We start from the raw sequence: 22,128 nt of genomic DNA on the forward strand, positions 1-22,128 counted from the left end.
CTGTGTAAGTACATAGTTTGGAGAACACAGAACCACAGCAGCAGTAAAGCAGAAATAATTATGTTTTATTCACTTGACAGGAAAAAAGCCTGAACAGTAATCCTTCAGACGAAGATTTTTTCCCCCCTTTTTTATTGTCTAAAAGACAAATAAATCAGACCCAAGTTGTTGAACATGTGTGGTTGTCTCCAGGTGATATTTTTTGTCTAACCCTTACATTGTTATTTGACTTGAAAATGAACCTTGCTGTAAAAAAAAAAGTTTTGTCAAAAGAACAAGAAAAGAGTTTTTCTGCTGTTTTAATTCTATTTTTTAAGAACTCATGAGTTTCCTTGGTCAAAGTAAACATGAAAGGCTGATCCAATTCTCAAGACTGTATTGTCCTCCCAAACCAATTCAATGGTGCAGATGTGACTGAGTGAGCTAGTTTGTTAGTTAGATATCGATGCAGATATACAATTCCCTACATTCAACCTGCTGAATATCGCCATTACACATGTGCTTCAAACTGTGCTTATTCAAAACAAACAAATTTGCAGCATCTGACTTGACAGTTTGTCCCAGCATGCAACTTGTTTGTGCTTACAGTAAAAATAGCAATCTATTTCTATTGCCCAGAGTTCCAGATGAGGGTCTCATAGGCTCTTCACATCATTATCAATGGATCAGTGTGACTCAATTATCATTATCAGCTCCCTGGAAAGTATACACACCAAGCTGTCTGTGTGGAGCTAGAAGGTTAACAGTCACATTACCATCTCATCCTACCGGGTACCCATTGTCTGCTGAGAGAACAGAGGCATATTTCAAAGTTACTTGTCCAAGGAGACAGCACATGTATTACATGTGTGGGGCAGGACGTCTCAGGGGACCAGCTACCCAATCTCATTAAAATCAGATCTTAGTTCTCGCTATGCTAAACAAAGATCTGAGGACATCCCATTAAGGGTCACTTCAGAACGACCTTTCATCCAACCAATCAGAGCGTTGCTTACCAGATCATGAATGTGGAATGTGTTTTCTAAGCATGCAACCACGAAATATTTAACACGGGGTATTCTGAACGACAGCAACAAGTTTTATGATTATATCCATACAATCTAGGCCATCTATAAGCCATTCCAGAATGTTCTCCTTGTCAGTTTTAATTTTTTAAATTGAGAATACGTCAAAATATGTTTGGAAGCGTAGTCGCCTGTTTGAAACTAGTTTCATAAAGCTCGAGAAAGCTGCCTTCTGATTGGCTAATGTCGATTTCTTGTCAGTCATTTCACTGGTCTGTCAAAATTCGCAAAAGGTCGTTCTTACGTGACCCGTAATGGGATGTCCTCAGATCTTTGTTTAGTGGTAGCGAAAACTAAGATCTGATTTTAATGAGATTGCCAGCTCCCAAAGTTGGTCACCCATCCAACTACTCTAGGTTGCTCATCTTCACCTGATTATCTATCTGTGTGCTGTACACAGGACCACGTGCCACCACAGAAACCCCATCTTGTGTGCCCAAACCACACATTTTAGGTTTTCAGCTGGAATCCTTACCTAATATTTTATGTCATAAAGTACATTAAGAGGGAAGTGAAAAAGATATTTTTCCGCTAACCCAATATGAAAATGTAAAAGGCAACTAAAGACATCATAAGAAATTTATTATGCCGCAAAGTTTACACTATTTGGTATCTTTATCGCACGTCATGTCAAATAAAAACTTGACACTTACAACCGGTATAAACGACAGGACCAGCACATTAATGTAAACACAAACATTAACAATGGAGTAAGTAATGCACTTAATGCGAACATTTAAACTAATATTATAGCTAAAATGGAAAGAATTATCATAAATATGCCTGCATGTTATCAGAAATCTGGAAGCCACTGTAACTTGATAGCAGTCCGTTTTTCCCTAACGACAGGCTGCCATCTTTTCTATAGCTATATGAAGTCATTGGTGTCACGTTTCTTGTTTCTGACGTCATCCTATATTATGTTCTATGTTATGTTCTATGTTATGTTCTATGACGCTGCTACTTGTAATTCAGTGACCTCTGTTGTGAGCTCTCTTTAGTATTTATTAATAAAATCTCGAACGTCGCCAGGTTTCTTTAAAAAATAATGTCTTTGCACGTCACAATTAATTATATTAAAACACACAACAGTGTCGAATAACGAAGTTCTGTACCAGAATTGTCATGTGAAATATGTGAGGTGGGTGTTGGAATATCCAAAATGGCTGTTACTGACGGTATACTGTCTCATATTAGGTTATTAGGTTATTAGATAATGATAACAACCGTCTTGGATTTTTACTGCAGTATACGGGCTCATATGGGTCAGTAGTTCTGCTCTCTGATTGGTCAATCTCACTTTGAGGCATAATAAGGGCTCATATGGGGTTAGTAGTTCTGCTCTCTGATTGGTCAATCTCACTTTGAGGCATAATAGGGGCTCATATGGGTCAGTAGTTCTGCCCTCTGATTGGTCAATCTCACTTTGAGACATAATAAGGGCTCATATGGGGTTAGTAGTTCTGCTCTCTGATTGGTCAATCTCACTTTGAGTTGTAGAAGTGTGCTGTACATTGTATGGCTGCTTACTGTTACCACGAGTCTTCCAGTCGCCCCAGTAGTGACACATATGGAACATCGGATGACTACAGATGAACAAACGAAGGGATACATGAACACACAATGCCATTTAGAAAATGGTCAAATGTAACAAATATTTTATTTGGGATAACACTTTCTCATAAAGTACAGATTCTAGTACATTTTTGGGTTGAGTCCATCCGGGATTCGAACCCACACTGCCAGAGTGAGGCACCTAATTGCTAGAACACAAAGTCAGCGGTCTTACCCACTCAGCCACCGAGTCTCAAGGATACAGTAACCACAATCTATGCTGCCTTCTGAATGGATGAAAAACTGTTTTAAATGGTACTGGATCCTGGAAATCAGAACGAGTATGAAAACCTTTTTTTTAAAAATCCGAAATTAAGAAACAAATGTGTCATTCGGCTTGATGAATTTAATACCACATTATTTATATACAAAGTTGGATCGATATTGGATCAGAACAACTTCAATTTAGTTTTTCATAAACATTCCGCGAACCAGGCAAGTTCAGTTATGACAGAAGCATATGACGTCATCCATTTAACGTGACACCATAACTTTCCAGAATGACGCCTTGTCATCTCACAATTATGCAAATTCATGTTGTGGGAGAAAGTGCTATAGAAAATTACTGATACATTTTTCTTTCTCTTTGTTGAAAATCATTATCTATTTTCAGATTTGAGTATTCGAAGCTTGGTTTGGTTCCAAATGAAATTTCTAGGCATCGAATAGACAGCAATACCTACAATCTGAAACCACATAACTTGATAGGCAGATGCTAAACAATTACTATAAATCAACTCTCATGCTGACAGGTTACAAAATATATTATTCAAAAGCTTTGAAAGCTTTGATTGTGGTGAATACCTGACACAGAATGATTCCTACAAAAAGAAATGCATACCTGTCAACTCTCACGCATCTCTCGTGAGTCTCACGCATTTATCACGCATTATGTCACGCTCACACGCAAGGTTGAGAAATTCCCACGCATCCATATAAAATGTAGATAAAAATATTTTGAAAAGCTTTTCTCTTTCGATTTATTGCGATTGCAACCAACACGGCGAGAAAATCATTTGAAAACCAGTTTTCACCGGGGGGGCTTTGCCCCCCAACCAGGGCTTAGCCCTGGACCCAGCGGGGCTTGCAGCCCCTGCACCCTGGCTTCTCACTCATTTAGACATCCAGGGGGTGACAGATATGGAAATGAGGTTTAAGAATATTGCACTTACATAGTGATATGCATGCATGTTAGCGTGTGTGCGCGTGTGTGCTTACTTGTGTGTGCTTGTACTAGTCCAGACTCTTGGCACTTAGTTATAGAGTTAGCCAACTGAGATACTATGCTGCTGTTTAACATGATTCCCCACTTAGACACAGTATACTGACTCCAAGCAAACTGGTCCTTGATTTATCCCCTCAATGCCAAACGCAAGGCAGGGTAACAACAAGTACCATCTGTTAAAGTCTTTTGGTATGACAACAAAGAAATGAAGCATTGCTCAGTGACATATTGTCAAACTCCTCTAAACAATAGTCCCAATGTCAAGGTTGCCCCTCTCACGGGACCTCAACAATACACTGACTGGCGTTGATTCCCCACGCGGTCTTAGGGACAGTGATCAAGTAGAGCTGGGACAGTAATCACTGAACAGGGAAGGCGTGGCATTAGTGACTTGAATGTTAAATGGCTGACAATTACGCCGTCCTCATACAATTCCCCCATGAAAGACCCCCAGTGTCCGTGCAACAACTGAGAACATGGACACTACAAATTAGCAACCTCCCTTAAGAAACTAATCAATAGCAGCTATCAGAGCATCTTCCCAAGGTAGGTGAGTCAACTGACTATAAAAGTCCAGTTTCCACCCTTGCCCAACTAGGCTGGTATCATAGAGTTGCATTTTGGCTGGCCTAACGAGTCTATGCATAGTCCAATCAAAATCTTGCAATGAAACATAAAATCCATGTGGTAAATTGTCATGCAGATTTCGGTCAATTTCAGGATTTGCAAAGCATTTGAACCGCAAACTCGTTGTCAACAGATATTTCTTGATCTTTTCATGTTTTTATTCAAGGTGCTCATGTGACTTGATGCACTTTGCTATGTAAAATTTGTTTTATCACAATATAGATCTTGATTATCGATCAGATTGTCTTGACTGGACGCCGACATTTTGTTTGAAGTGACGGGTGGAATCGTTCGGCACGGGTGGAAACTGGACTTTTATAGTCAGTTAACTCTCTTGCCTCGGGGAGATGCTATCGGAGTTGGTCTGCAAAGTGATGTTGTTAAGTGCTATGCATAATCTCACTCTTCACTCTACATACAGTAAACTACGTTTATAACAAACACACTAATAATGAACTGACGGATATAACGAACTATTTTTTTTGTCCCGGACATTTGCTGTATATTTTATCAAATGAAATTTGTGCATCTAACGAACATGCTTATAACAAAATAACAGATGTAGCGAACTTTGTGGTTCATGGCGAGGGACAACCTGAGTCACTGTCAAAAACGACAATTTCAATATGAATATACAGAGTAGTTTAGAAAGTGGTTAAATGTAACAAATTTTATATTTGTGATTACACTTTCTTAGTAAAGTACATTTTAGGTTGAGTGGGCCCTGGATTAGAGTGAGGCACCTAATATTTAAGTTTCAATATGGCAGCCATGGAGTCAGAGATCTAAAAACTACTGACTGGGAACATGCTAAGACTTTAGCTAACTTGACTACTGGGTTGGTGAGGTAAAAGTCTGTAAAAAAGGTGATTACACATAGCCTTGGTCACATTTGTTAAAATATGTTGTGATTTCAATACTTCATACAGACCGCCTCCGTGGTCTGGTGGAAGAGTGTCCACCCGGAGACTGTAAGGTTCGATCCCCGGCCGCGTCATACCAAAAGACGTTAATAGACGGTACTTGTTGTTACCCTGTCTGGCGCTCAGCATAAAGGGGCATGAAACAAGGACTGGTCGGCTCGGAGTCAGTATACTGTGTCTGAGTGGGTCTTTGTGTTAAACTGTGGCATGGTATCTCAGTGAGCTGGCACTATAAATCGGCATCAGTACAAGTAGTACAAGCAGCCACACACACACACACAACACACACACACGCACGCACGCACGCACGCACGCCCCTATATAAGTGCAATTATCTTGGACACGACGTTTAACCCGCCCCTATATAAGTGCAATAATCTTGGACACGACGTTTAACCCAATATCACCTCACCTCACTTCATACAACTTAATAAAAGGCCTGTATGTAACATAAATTTATTACAATTTTTATTACTATTGTAGCTAAAGATTTAAAGCATACTCAAAGCACTACATTATTACCTTGGTCAGTGGATCAGTGTTTACACAAATGTTTCTTCTCAGCTCCCTGGGGAGTATACAACCCAAGCTGCCTTAACAGTCACATTACAATATCATCCTATTGGGTACCTATTCACTGCTGAGAGAGCAGAGGCTTCTTTCCAGCAAAGTCTCATGCCCAAGGAGACTACATGAACCATGTGTTTCAGTGTGGGGCAGGACTGACACCCTAGAAACTCTCAGGTGTCAAAGTGCCTCACAAAGTGCATTGATAATTTCATATGTTACACATCCAACTTCTAAATGACACTTCACAATATTAAATGTCATTATCAGTTTTACTTAGAAGATAAATACTATGTGTGTGTCTATTTCCGGGATTTTATCGAGTATTTGCATCTTGGAAATTCATCTCGAGGCCCGAAAGGGTTAGCTTGAGGGGCTCGAATGAAAATTTCCAAGATACTCGATAAAATCCCGGAAATAGACACACACATAGTATTTATCAATATTGTAAACCTATTGTTTAATTAGTATCTTAATACCATGTTAATTAGTATGCAAAAAATGCTGAGTAATTATGTATTCCTACACAGTGATTCGGTCGCTTGCTTCAGGGAATGCAAATCATATTTTCACCCTTTGACATTTGGTCATGTGACCCAAATTAGCCAATCACAACACAGAACACACCTTCTATAGGTTTACAATTGCCGCTATCTTCATTAATTCTGAAACTTTAATTTTGTTATAAATGTTCACATTTTACTTTCACAGAAAATTTACACAGCTACATCATTGCTAAGCCTTAACAACTCCAGATTGGTCGCAATAATATTTAATAAACTAAACTACACAAACTACATACTAGTTTAATAACAGTGGGATGCTGATGCAAGGCAATACAATCTTGGCAAACTTTGCAGCATGAAATGTCACGAGTGATAATGCATGAGAAACTCCCTACATAAAAACATGTACATTGCCGACGAAAAAAGAAAACTTTGCGAGCATGAAATATCCTGGATTGATACCAGATGTATAACTCCTCATACAGCTTACATGGACTGCATGACATTTGCATGGCGTGTCAGGCTAAATGAAAAACAAGGCAAACATGGCATGGGATGGAGGGTGGTAGGGCTGGGATGAGTCAAAATGGACTACCCAGGTACCCTAACCCCGATTATCTGACCCTACCCGGGTACACACTGGAGGTTTAAGAGATAGGTACAAAATGTCCGATTGGGAATTTTTTACCACAGCACTGGCAAAACGTATTTAGATGTATTAAACAACCTGGTCATGCATACACTGATGTTGACTTAAGTTACATCTTTATTCAAAAATAGGAAAAGTCAGAAGGAATGGGTGCATAGTCAGAAAGAAATGCGAACGTTAGTGACTTGTAGTGTAACCATATAGTTCAAGATCATTATGGTCATTAACAATGTATCACGTGACTTACCACGGGTCCGGGTAGTCCTGTGGGTACCCGGGTCCTACTCAGTACCCACCCAACCCGGGTGCCCGATCCTCCCGTCCCAGCCCTAGAAGGTGGGTAATGAAACCCTGTTTGGGGGCACTGCAGAAAGGCCGTGTGGTCGCTGAAAGACTCACTAAGTCTCAGCTGCATGCGACTGGAAATTAGACTTATGTTAGACATAACATTTACCTATAACTTGTTCTCTCTCATCAACTCCATCATGAAAATTGTTTGAAGCAAACATAAAATCTCACAGTCCACTGGCAAGGACAGTGGAGGAAATGGTTTTGCTATACAGTCCTGGATGGAAGTGAGATGAACTTTGAACAACATGAGCTGATGGGTGTAGAGGTTCCTGATTGTGTTTCTGTATTTATCTGCTCCATACCTGTGCTTGTTTCACCAGAGTAGAAAACACCCAAAACATGCATCACTTAGGGCTTTCCAAGCACACAAAGCTGACATGCTGTGATACAACTGATATAACTGAGTTGGATTTAACACCACTTGGAACAGTATTCTAGTTATATCATGGCATGTCAGCTGAATGTGCGAGGAAAGCCTGAAGTGATGCAGGTCTCACACATTTACCACTTCGGTGAAACCCACAAGCACAGGTATGGTGCTGACAAATCTAGAAACATAATCAGTGTGAACCCACAAATTACCATCCTTGCCCCAAAATAACTGATTTCTGGAGGGGGCTTGAATGTTTTTTTAGGGTCAAATGTGGAAAGGATTGATGGAGGTTGTGGCTAGTGGGGTCGGGGGAAGGGGGTTGGGGGAATGAGGAACTCAAACTCCTGTGCAATAATAAATTGACTGTTTCAGTTGACTTGAAGCAAGAGCTCCATTTTAATAAAAATGCATTATCATCTTTCCTATGCAGTCAGTAACTAGGGCAGCCCCATCTGTAACAAGGGCACCCCATCTGTAACAAGGGCACCCCATCTGTAACAAGGGCACCCCATCTGTAACTAGGGCAGCCCCATCTGTAACAAGGGCACCCCATCTGTAACAAGGGCACCCCATCTGTAACAAGGGCAGCCTTGTCTGTAACAAGGGCACCCCATCTGTAACAAGGGCACCCCGTCTGTAACAAGGGCAGCCTTGTCTGTAACAAGGGCACCCCGTCTGTAACAAGGGCAGCCACATTTGTAACAAGGGCAGCCTTGTCTGTAACAAGTGCACCCCGTCTGTAACAAGGGCAGCCACATCTGTAACAAGGGCAGCCCCGTCTGTAACAAGGGCACCCCATCTGTAACAAGGGCAGCCCCGTCTGTAACAAGGGCATCCGGCCTGTAACAAGGGCAGCCCCGTCTGTAACAAGGGCAGCCATGTTTGTGTTTACCATGGCAGCCAATAAATGCTGATTTATTTAAGTCAAAGAAAGACCTCACTACATGCATTCATCAAAATAACAAACTTTGGTGTTTCATGTTCTCAGGTTGTCATGTGATGGGCCAAGCGTTCAAGCAAATGAGGCTGAAGACTGCTTGGTGTCACATCAGACACTTTTCCAATGTTTGTCCAACTCATCAAACTCCTTGTTCCGTATTCACCAATATGTCCATGCATATCTCCATCGGTGTAAAACCTAGCTCCATGTTATAACCTAATTGACATACAAAATCCACGAATGATATCATAACAAACCATTACGCTGTCAATTTTTAAGAAAAATAAATATTGGATTTTGTTTCTGAAAATTCTGGAAGAGTCAAAGCAAACTGAATTAAATGTGTACCTTTGAATCAATAGATACCCTATTTGGATTTGTCATGGTTCATGGGAAAATGAAATGAAACTCGTAAGAAGTAATGGTGTGCGCAGTTCCCACCACACCACTAACACTGCAAGTGCTACATCTTCAAAACGAACACCCTAATTAGAGAAAGAGGGAAAAATAATTGAAGGAGAACTCTAGCTTAGCGCTGTATAAATTTGCGAAAAACACATTTTGAGCCTTCATTCTGTCTTGAGGAAAGAGAAAGATAAATATTTAGCTGGCGGCTTGATGCCAACTCAGTGAAAGATTCGATAAATCCATTAGCGACTGTCTGAAAGTTAGTCAAAAAAGTGTCTATCAATATTTGTTATCATCAGTGGTCAACCAGCAGTGGTCATTTGAAAGTCACTTAGACCATGTTGAATGTAAAATGTAGATTTTTGACAGAAAAGATGAAAAAGTCAAACATCTGAAATATATCAGTAACATCAAGCAACACAATCAACAATGTTAATGATAGTAGAATGGAGCTGTGATAGAATACATCGTGATCAGTCTGTGTGGGTGAAACAGAAGACCTACATGGCACTATATTAATATAACTAGCTTTCATCTTCAGGTGATTCATAATTATCTTTTTGGGTTTATAGAAATGAAATACATTAAAAAAATAGCAAAATGAAAATAAAATAAAAATGACTTTCTAATAATTTTTTAATAATGTCCTCATGTTTTATTAATAGTTCAGGGCAAGACTGGACTTGATAACACTAAACTTGGGGTAGCAAACTTTGTTTCTTAAATAAACCTTAAAGAAATATCATTTGTAGTTACTTGAAAATATGACAAATAATACATGATCTGGTACTGATGGCTTCCTCATTGAATTCCTTTAATTCTTTAGAAAGACCATGTGGATATTGAGATATTTTTTGTTTTGTTTTTAAAATTTTTATTCAGTCATATACACAGGACACATATGCAGTCGAAAAACAGTACAGCTTCAAGTATAAAGGTACTTCTCAAAAGGATGTGGTACAGAGGAGGTCTAAGGCATAATCCACAGCATGGTACAGATGAAGGCATATTTATGTATACAATTAAGAAGATGCGGTATTTATGGTACATCAAATTATTTTGCAAGCATCAAGTGAATAAGTTATTTTGCAGTTTGAGTAAACAAAGCCCATTTTCTATTAAAGGCAGAGAAGTCGTTATTTCTATGTGCAATATGATATTCAACGTCATAGATACTTCTTATTGTGTTCTTAAAAGCAACAAAGTCAACATTTTCATTTTTAATACACTGGACAAAGATAAATCTTTTAGCAGCTACAATCAAATGGTTAATTAATACATCAGAGTTACCAAAGAGGAGCTCGTTGTCAGTTATAAGGATTTTTCTATGCAAGATATGAGTCAAGTAAATACAGAAATCTGACCAGAAATTCTTAACAATATGACATTCGATATAAACATGAAAAACATTTTCTTTGTGAGTATGACACATAGAACACTCATATTGATATTGAGATATGTTAATAAAAATTGAAAGAGCCTCACAATGAAAAGAAGTGTTATTACATGTTTACCTAAAACTCTTAGAAATATAAAACTCCTAAAATACAGGCCACCATTCACCCTCTTAAATGCATTGTATAAAATTATTACCTTATTTTTATCAAATCATATAAAATCCCCATCGTGATGCCTTGTACATGAAAATAAAGTGGCTTTATTCCTTGCCATTGTAGCAGTAAAAATACATGACTACTTAATGACATTATGTTTGAAGCTACGGGATTAAACAAACCAGGATTCCTCTTATTAATACAGTTTTAAAACAATTAATCAACAAGGTTTTACTGAAATTTGGTTTTGGTCCCAAAATGGAAAAATGGATAAACTTATTGATCTGTTACGGTGATAATTAAAAATGGACATGTATCACATTTATATTACTAATGAAATGCTTATGCTAGTCTACTGACTCCGAGCCGACCAGTCCTTGTTTTAGCCCCTAATGCCGAGACCCAGTAACAACAAGTACCATCGTTTAACGCCTTTGGTATGACGCAGCCGGGAATCGAACCCCAACTTTCCTCTCTCTGGGCAGACGCTTTATCCACTAGACTAGGAGGCTGTCCTTATGACAGTTGTATAGCATCATGTGTATGTGTACACATTGTTTTATAAACAAATCCTTGACCTTGTACATTACGATCTTTGTTAAAAAGATCAAATTACTTGATGCGAATGTGCTTACAAGAAAGTACATGATTTGAAACTTGTATGCATATTCACCATGTTTCTAATGTCCCCATATACAACATACATTTTCTTATGGACTATATAAACAGCGGGAACATCTACCCCGAAAAAGCCAACTAAATCAAAAACAATAATTATTGTGAACAAAATAAGGCAAAACTGATTCATAGGACTTAATGAGGGGGCAGTGTTTAAGGGGTTTAAGGGGGACCTCATCACACTTACGACCCTGTTAAATAACCACATGGGTGTAATTTGTGAGGCCCAGACTGAAATATGACTACAAGTGGTGTAAAACTCACTCACTTACTTCATGAGAGCTCCATATATCCTCGACCCGTGAAGATCCGGGGTAGAATAGGTCTTCAGCAACCTATGCTTGTCATAAAAGGCGACTAACGGGATCGGGTGGTCAGACTCGCTGACTTGGTTGATGCATATCACTGAACCCAATTGCGTGGATCAATGCTCATGATATCAATCACTGGAATGTCTGGTCCAGTCTTGATTATTTATAGACCACCGTCATACAGCTGGAATATTGCTGAGTGCAGCATTAAACAACAAACCGACCGACCATAACTCCTCAGTGATACAGTGTTAGATGTATTCTTAAATGATCTGAGACTGAAAGAGATCAATAGATTATCTCCCTTACATTTGGCCCATTACTTATCTGAACAGTCTACCACCATAACGAAATGTACCGTCTGAACCTGACTGGCCTAAGACATCTGACAAAATGGCACTCCCACTTTAGTGATAATCTGATCAAAGATTCATTATAATATTCAAAGATAATATTGCACTTACACCTGGCCAGCATAAATTCCTTCATGGAAGAAGATCTACAGAACAGATAGACTAGCCTCAAAAGGAGTACACACAATAATACTGTAACTAGTATCACACATAGCAAACAGAGGCTGTGTTACATGCCATACACCCATTGTTTGTCAAAAAAGGTAATTACATTGAATAGGGTAGACAGATTCGGTGATGGCAAGAATGTACTCAGAAGCCAGTTTGCATGGTCTAGATTAATCACAGGCTTCTGATTGGCTTGTATACTACTGACTCAGCATTATACAACATTCACTGCCTCAGTAACCCTGTACAGCTGTGAAAGGCAAACATCCAGCAATTCCTGGCCCAACCATCACCTGATATCTGACCCAGAAGTGAGAAGCATTTTATGTCTCTTTTAACAATATTCATACCGGGGAAACCAAGAATGGACTTCATTAATTATACACCCACAGTGGGAATCAAGACCATGACATCAGCCACATATTTTCTTATTTCATGGTTTACAGAATATTGCTAACCAATTATCTTGTGTGGGTCATTATTTTCTTAAATTGTAAGCTCAACAGTTTCTTAATTTCAATTTGCTTGAATTTGTTTATGTCAGTTTATTGGGGGAAATATACGCTAATTGTGTACAAAATGCAGGATGTGTACAGTAAAAGTATTTACTTCTGTGGAGGGTTTGCTCTCTTAATAATATGACTGCAATGGTCAGACGCCACATAGTCTACATTTATTACTATCTCAAAATTCCATTCTTAAAAGTTAAATTCTATTAATTAATCTTATTTATACAAGGGCGATGTTAAATAAAAATACATTCAAACTATTTGTATTTTATTTGTCAACTGTTGTTTATGCCTCCGTCGGGATCTGGAAGTCTGGGGCGACAAAAAATGTCGCCTCGGTTTGATGTTTCACCACAAGGCTAACTGACAGCCACACCCCAATCTGTTGACGAAATATTGTTTAATTGCTGCATCGTTTTATAATAAAAACACACATAGTATACTTACTTCTATTCTCACTTGAGCTCGTGTTCCTTCGAACGAATAGCATTCTGAGTTTGGAGAGGTACGTGCAAGTTGCCCGTATGCTAACAAGAGTTGTCTCCCTTACGCCAGTTATTGTTCCAATCACAAACAATAAAATCCAAACGGTTATCCTATGGAATCCTGTCACAACATATACAAAACACACTATGGAATGGTGTGAAATGAATTACGGTATAACGTTTGCTAAAGGTGATATTATTTTGACAAATTATTTTGTAAACTAAAGTGCAACACGTCACAATTCCCGTTAGGCCTGTCAACCGGGGAGTTTATTTATTCAACAACACACTACCACCACCACCAACAAAAACAAACAACAACAAACAATATTCCAGACTCAAGGTTAAGGGCGAAGGCCGGGGCAAAAGACTGAAGAAAATAGCACAAGCACTGGCTAAATGTTTAGTGGCAACTTGCTAGTGCACTGGTTGCCTATTTCAAAAGCAGAGTTCTCTTGTTTTAAGCACTGTACCTCACAAGACACATTAATATTTTATGAATTGTAGCTCTGCATGAGAATAAACACAATTTGCACACAATGAAAATGGATCTCAACACCAGGAATTTCTTCTGACACCGGCGGGGCAGGATACTCTAACCTTTCGCAAACACCTGGTATGACCGTATCATCACTATTTGATAGCAATTCATTAACACATGCTCATGATTTCGTCAGAATCGTACAATCGAATGTATTTTTTACAGAGATTTCTTATGAATATGGAAAGGGTTTTGTCGCTTTTATTTTCTTCCATATTATCATTGAGGGAACTGAATTTATTTTTTTTGTTCAATACAGAAATTATTTGCATATAGTATTTACATTGTATTATTATTTATTGTCAAAATATTAGTTTGTACCTCATACGGTGAAGCACGGTGTGCCATGCTTCTGGTGTACACTGGACAGCGACTGTACGCCATGATGGGCTGAGGCTCTTCTGGGGACCTGTACTTTCTGGGCATCAGTGTATGGTGTGACTTGACTCAAAACTACACATTTGAAAGATACAACATAGAAACATTAACACTTTTGTCATCTATATCTCAGTATCACAAAATAACAAATGGTAACTTGATTTATTTCAGGTATCCATGTACTGTAAAACTTGTATATGTGTGTAAATTGCATCAAACATGAAATATGAGGCCCATGATTTTGTATTAGAGCTACAAACCAGCAAAACCAGATATCTTTTTAAATAAAAAGTATAAGGCCTAAACACAAATAAAGAACATGTTGCAAGAAAGTATTTTGTGGCTTTTTGCTTCGACAGTCTGAATCATAATGATTCTTCATGATTATTATAAGATCACGACCCTTTGGCACGCCAGCGATGCAGGACTCAGACGTTTACAACTTTAGTGAAACCCACGACTATGGAGCTGACAAACCAAGAAACATAATCGGGGCGAACCGAGATTTGAAACCGGGATCATAGGCTTCTTGCGTGCCCAATGGACGCAACTCTGCACAGCGAATTGCGGCGCCTAAGATTTGTTTGTTTGTTTTTTGTTTAACTCCACACTCAGCAATATTTCCGCTCTATGACGGCGGTCTGTAAATAATCTGACCACAGGATCCCGTTAGTCGCCTCTTACGACAAGCATAGTCGTCTTTTACGGCAAGCATGGGTTGCTGAAGACCTATTCTACCCCGGATCTTTACGGGTCGCGGCGCCCGAGACGCCTGGGTCGCCCATGACCCCCGTCCTTGGTGTACTGATGATTCCGAGGACCTTAAAATATTCTAATATCTAGATGTCCAATATAGACTTTGTCGTGTATAGCGTCGAATATTTGGTTCATTACGTGTCATCGATTGATATACGATTCCGACTATATCATGATCATGTGTTCATGAATCACTATCAAATAGTAATGATAGCAGGTGTTTGTGAAACGGTGATCGAATCCTGCCCCACCGGTAGCACCCGTAACAAACACACGCCAAGGCAAGATAATTGTTTACCTGGAAAAACACGGGAACGGACATCTATATGAAGCAATACTCTTACGTGTTACACGTTTACTGCATGAAGACGGTGACTTTGATCGACCATCCCTACAATGGTGTCGCAGGGATTTACCGAAGCCTGTGTAATTTCAGGTCCTGGCTACTCGGATATATTCGGGTACCAGCCTAGTGACCACTGTACCAGCAGGAAAACAATATACAAATTATGTGTGATGCCTTTCGCTTCTCTCAGAAAGGAATTTTCTTGTTTGAAACGGAATTTAATGACTGAGTAAAGAAATCTGACATAGAATGTCCGAACATTGATAAAGTCATATCATACAAATCAAACTTATAGTTTCAATTTATTCATCCCAGCATCCATATCCCCTGAGTGTCCAATTGATATTATTATACCACCACAAGGCTTACACCACCACCACCCCAAAAGCAATTTGCTCTTTTCGGCCTAAATTAATATCATTTCAAACATGTTAGGGTCATGTGGTTGCAAGTTCATTTCCTACCCTAGTCTTCATTGAACCAATATATTTTTAAACAAATTATTCAGCCACAGATTACTTTTCACAAACCGTTGCAGGAATGAATGATGGTTACATAGACATATTCAAATTTAACAGTTCTTTCAATAATTTTCCATCACATAAAAAAACCAAAACTCGGTATACTCAGTCTACTTTGACCCTCAGTTAATACGTTTTTGCTCGTGTGGTACTTTATACATATTGCTCATAATTCTTTGATAATGTTTTATTCATAATCATCATTATGATTAAAATGCATTAAAATTTTAAGTTGCTTGGGAACTCATGGTCGACCATCCCCTGTATTACATCTCCATTCTATTATGATGAATACCGCTAAAGAATACCATTTATTATCACAAAATCATTTGCGAAATTTGGAACAAAATCCAAGCCATATTACGGAGAGGGGCGTCTAAATCGGCTCTACATAGTGTACCCATGTGGTGAATCGGTGTGACGAGTCAACGCTTTAACCTCGCTGGACAAGCCTCACCGCCAATGGCTTTGTCGGTTAAGATTATTTATATAAACAAATGTCAAATCAGATTAGAAGTATTGTATATTTCATGCAGGTGTTCACTAGAATGGTCACGTGATGTCATGGTTACGAAGCAGACGACGCAGCTTACTTTATCAAATGCACCGGTGCATGTTAAATATTATGTTATATTATATTATTCTCATGTTTATATTATTCCCGCGCTATTTTGAACGCTGCGTTTAAAACTTTGGTATATATGTCATGTGCATTATGAAGACTTTTCACGAAGAAACACTTTTCAGTTTGATTTCCTGTCCTGCCGTATGTTTTCACTCTGGAGAGGACGTTGAACAAAACCTGGTAAGTGCAGCAATATGTTATTAAACAATCTGTTGGTGAACATATAATTAACTTGCCTTTACATGTGTTTGTGATGGGTGCCACCGGTGGTGCAGGATACGCTCACCTTTTCGCGAACACCTGGTATCATCACTATTCTGGAGCGATTCATAAACACATGATCATGCTAAAGTCGGAATCGTACAATCAACTCTGCTTTTAGCAGAGATTTCTATTTAATGTCGTAAGGGTATTGTCGCTTTTATTTATTTGATGAAGAATGGGGGCAGGACTTTGTTGGATTGCGGTAGGGTCGGAGGCTTTAGATGGAGACTTTAGTGGTGGAGGTTGAAAGCTGTTGGCGAGTCGGACGTTGTGCTGATGTTGATGCCGGAATGTTGCTGTCGCTGTCGCTGATAGTACTTGCTACGGCCAATTATACCATGAAATAATGTGAATGAACGAATCATAACGAGTGCGTCTTTTAATGTTTTGGCTCCAGCTCAGATGCGTGAAACCGTATCATGATCAGTTCGTCTCGTATGTTTTAGCTTCAGTTGTGACATCCCACTTCCTACAATAACGAGTTAGTCTTTTAATGTATTAGTTCTATTTAAGACGCGCCACTTCCTATTAAAATAAGTTGTACTTTAAGTGTTTTATCTCAAGTTGAGATCCATCCAGATCCCTTAGACGATGCAGATACAGACATTATCGTTTTCAATTTTGTGGTTATTGAAATGTATTGGTCTTTTAATGTGTCAGTATCAGTTGAGGCGCCCCATTTTTTATTAAGATGAGTGTCTCTTTTTTAGTTCCAGCTAAGACGCATTACTTCAATAATAATGAGCTAGATTTTTTGCGAAACGATCGTAGCCATAACATTATCGTAAGGAAATCGTAGGCTATCGTAGCCTATTTTCGAAACTATTGTAGCCCTAAGATATCGTAAGTTTATCTTCGTCCGAGATGTTATCTTCACCCAAGATGGCGGCATACTTTGCCATAGATATATTTCAAACAAATAACCTGCTTTACGTTCAAAGATTGACATTTCATTTTGGCAAACTGCGTGATTCAAACTGACACTTCGAAGAAACACGAAGAACGCATCGAAGATACCAGGTTGGAAATGTTCTTAATCGCGACAGCGGTCCACACAACTATGGTGAGGTGAGGTGAAATTGGGTTTAACGTCGCGTCCAAGATTATTGCACTTATATAGCGACGTGCATGCACGTGTATGTGTGTGTGTGGCTGCTTGTACTAGTCCGGACTGATGCCGATTTATAGTGCTAGCTCACTGAGATACCATGCCGCAGTTTAACATGAATACCCCACCCAGACACAGTATACTGACTCCGAGCCGACCAGTCCTTGTTTTAGCCCCTTAATGCCGAGCGCCAGACAGGGTAACAACAAGTACAATCTTTTAACGTCTTTTTGTATGACGCGGCCCGGGATCGAACCCTGGACCTTCCGCTCTCCGGGCGGACGCTCTACCACAAGACCACGGAGGCGGTCACACAACTATGGATTCGATTGCTTACAATATATTTCTATCAGAGTCCATGCTGAAGAAGTTTAGAAGATAATTTGGGAACGATCAAAACGAAAGGTGTCGGCAGGCTCTATTGTAATGACCGTGACCTTATTGGTTACTCAGGGGCAGCTAATCTTATTGATTTAACAAGGAAATACATGTGATCAAATATGCGTATAGCATATTTGTATAAAGAGTATATCTAATGTCTTTCTAGCAATAGCAACTGTTTGGTTTCGTTTTCAAAGCAACTCCTAGGTTATTTATATTACTGAAAGACAAATATTTGATGAATGATAAAATATTGTCTATTGAATAATTGCATTCTTTAAAAACAGGTGATTAACCACATGGATATATTCCATTAAATATAGCAATTTATTGATATTTTGAGAGCAAATGTTAAGCACATATTTTCGTATCGTATTGTCGAGAATAGCGATTTGAAAAATCAAGTAATAAATGGGTTCCTATGCTCATTTGGGTTTAAAATGTCGTAAAGAAGTAACGTATTTTGAACAGTGTCCAAAATTCACTTTCCAATATATTTTCGCAGAAAATGATTATTGAATGAAATTTACTGATCAATATAAAATAGACATTTTCACCACAATATTCATTGAATTTTGCATTCAATGGACCGTTTTTAAAATAATAATTGATGTTGGTCTTTTTAAAATTTAAGTATACATTTATCCGTTTAATATTCATAAAATATAGATACTTGAGACCATTCAAATAATAATGTCATTGTAAAGGATACGGTCACCGGACTATTAATTGACCCTCAGCCATGCTGTCAGACAAGCCAGGCGTCATCGAACTACGTTCTGGAATAGATTTTACACATTGACAATGTACATATTTCGCCCCAAAGCCAGATTTCAAATCAGACAAATCAGTTTATTAGCTCTACTTAATTTAAAAGGACAGAAAAGGACTACATGAAATGTATGTTTACGTTAACTTGTGGCATAAACTTGATAATTCCTAAATTATCTCCCATTGTGAACGAAAGCGTCACTTTCAAATTTTGAAAAGAATTATGGATCTAGATAGGTTTTTAAAAAATAGATCACCCAAATACAAATTGCTTGATATTGTATTTGAGTCCTTTGTTTATTCGTGCAACATATTTGATATGTAAATAACAAAATAAATTTACATTGTCATTGTAACTCGCTCGCGGATGCTTCCTGAACAATTTTTGTTATGAGTGTTTCCAGGTATAATGTTAGTGATTTCTCTATAAACTTGACTTTTGACATAAACACAAAAACAAGCGGAATTGTGAAACTGACCCAGCATATATCAAGTTACCTCAGACCTGAACAAGCATCTTAAATACTGAACGCCTCCTATTCGATCATTGTCATTTAGAATAACGTCCCTTAATTACTTTCGTCCTTGACTTTGTACCCGATGTGTTTACATAAAGGTCATTAGAAGGGAAAATAGTGAACTATCTTTTTTGCACATCATTTCAATTCTAATCACTATAATGTGGTAACACTACACTTATTGATTAAAACATTTATTTGGTTTGAAAAATGCCTTTGCATAGCACAGCGTTCGCTCATCACGCCGATGACCTGGGTTCGATTCCCGGCATGGGTACAATGTGTGAAGCCCATTTCTGGTGTTCCCCGCCGTGATATTGCTGGAATATTGCTAAAAGCGGTGTAAACCCATACTCACTCACTCACTTGAACATTAACCGGCCAATCAAACCGCTTAACATTTGATGCCATGCCTTGATTCCAACTGTATCTGGGGCGGTCGGGTAGCCTAGTGGTTAAAGCGTTCGCTCGTCACGCCGAAGACCCGGGTTCGATTCCCGACATGGGTACAATATGTGAAGCCCATTTCTGGTGTCCCCCGCCGTGATATTGCTGGAATATTGCTAAAAGCGGCGTAACACTATACTCACTCACTCCAACTGTATCTTGATTCAATTATTCCTATCAACAAACTATGACTTGAAATCGGGAAAGCTTTATGAAAGCTGTAATTTAAAACAACATTACAACTTATATTTAACTAGGCGCTTGGACTTTTGTTACAACATAAAGAATTCGGCCATTGCTTTCAGACATACAGCATCTTCTCTGAATAGGAGGAGCTAATCATTTTGTAAAGGGGATCAACAGCACGTTTTGTTGTGGAAATCAATAGCAGATTTGTTGAAGAAACCAATAACACATTGTGATTGAGGCACAGACAGCACATTGTGTTGAGGGCACCAATGTTCAGCTGATGTGTTGAGGGCACCAACAACACAATTTTTTTTATCGAACTCATCTTCCCGAGGCAAGCGTGTCCAGTTGCCTCCATCAAGTCTAGTTTCTACCCTTCCCGTTTCAACCCAGTTCTGTGTTACAATATGAGTGGACCATCGCACATATCGAAAGTCCAATCATTTTCGAAATCATGGTCGTTGCACTGAAATTATTCCAAAAATTAAGCTCGGACATTTTCGAAGTGGTTCAAAGTTTTCAATCAACTCGTCATGTACTTTAATATATTTGAGGGGACTAACAACATATTTTGTTGACGGGACTAACTTCCCATTTTTTTCCGGTATAACGTTGAAAAATGAACGTCGAATATCTTTAACCGGTTCCTATTTCAAAACAATCGAGTCATTTTTCAACGGTTCAAAAATGAACCGGGTCGTTGCAAAATAACCCACCCTAACGTTGAAAAAGTACCCCCTGTTGAATTATGAGCCGGTTACTATTTCAACGTTGAATATTGTTTGTTAGTTTGTTTTTTTTTTAACGCAACACTCTGCAATATTCCAGCTATATGACGGCGGTCTGTAAATAATCGAATCTGGACCAGACAATCCAGTGATTGGTATAATGAGCATCAATCTACGCAATTGGGATACCCAATCCACCCGATCCCGTCAGTCGCCTCTTACGACAAGCATAGTCGCCTTTTACGGCAAGCATGGGTTGCTGAAGACCTATTCTACCCCGGATCTTCACGGGTCCGTTGAATATTGACCCGGGTACTTTTTCAACGTTGAAATTTGACGCGCATAATTATTTAATGTTTACTATTTGATCGGGTTGTTCTTTTTAATGTTCAAATTATACCCAAGTTCATTCCAACAGACACACTGTCTATCACTCCCTAGATGCAAAACAATAAACGTCAGCACACGGTTCTGCCAAAACAGATATTTTTACATTGGTGGTAGAGTTTATAACCATGATTACAACTCCAGCCGAGGTATACAGAATTTGATTGCTACTGGACATATTGGACCTCTTACCTGTGAAAACCACTTTAGACACGGTAGGGATCATTTTGGTGTATATCTCATTTCTTACCCCAGTCTTCATTATTTACCTCCTCAAATCACCCAACCATGGGTTTTTGTGAGCAAACTGTTGCAGAAATGTTTCATGATTAGTCAGACACAATCAAAATTATGAAAACTTCCTTCACTTTTCAGCTTCACCACAAAAGCCATGTTTACTTTCTTTTGCCCCAAGAGTAGGTCATGGTGACTTACTTCCTGGGGGTTGATTTTTATTAATTTTTGTCATCAACCTACACATACGACTTGTAGGTCTATATTATTATACGGCTTGGTATCTTCTCAGCAGTGGAAATGAGTTCCACGCGCATTTAGGGTGGATGCATTGCTGAAGGTCGGGGCCACGTTTCACAAAGAAGCCTCCGCACTACAGTTATTATTGGAGCGATTCAAAACGGCCCCATGTCAGAACGGCCTCAAACGTCTCTCTCACTCTCACTCTCTCCTGAAAGAAGAGTAAACGTCTGAGACCTGCATCACTTCGGGCTTTCCTCCCACATTAAGCTGACACGCCGCGATATAACTGGAATACTGTAAAAAGCGGCGTTAAACCAAACTCACTCACTCACACCCCCTTAAAGAAGAATGTTCATTATTATGTTTACACAAAGTTTTAATCTAATT

This window comes from Haliotis rufescens, unplaced genomic scaffold (assembly GCF_023055435.1).
Source record: "Haliotis rufescens isolate VD_foot unplaced genomic scaffold, xgHalRufe1.0.p SCAF_5, whole genome shotgun sequence".
NCBI classification, from domain to species: Eukaryota; Metazoa; Mollusca; class Gastropoda; order Lepetellida; family Haliotidae; genus Haliotis; species Haliotis rufescens.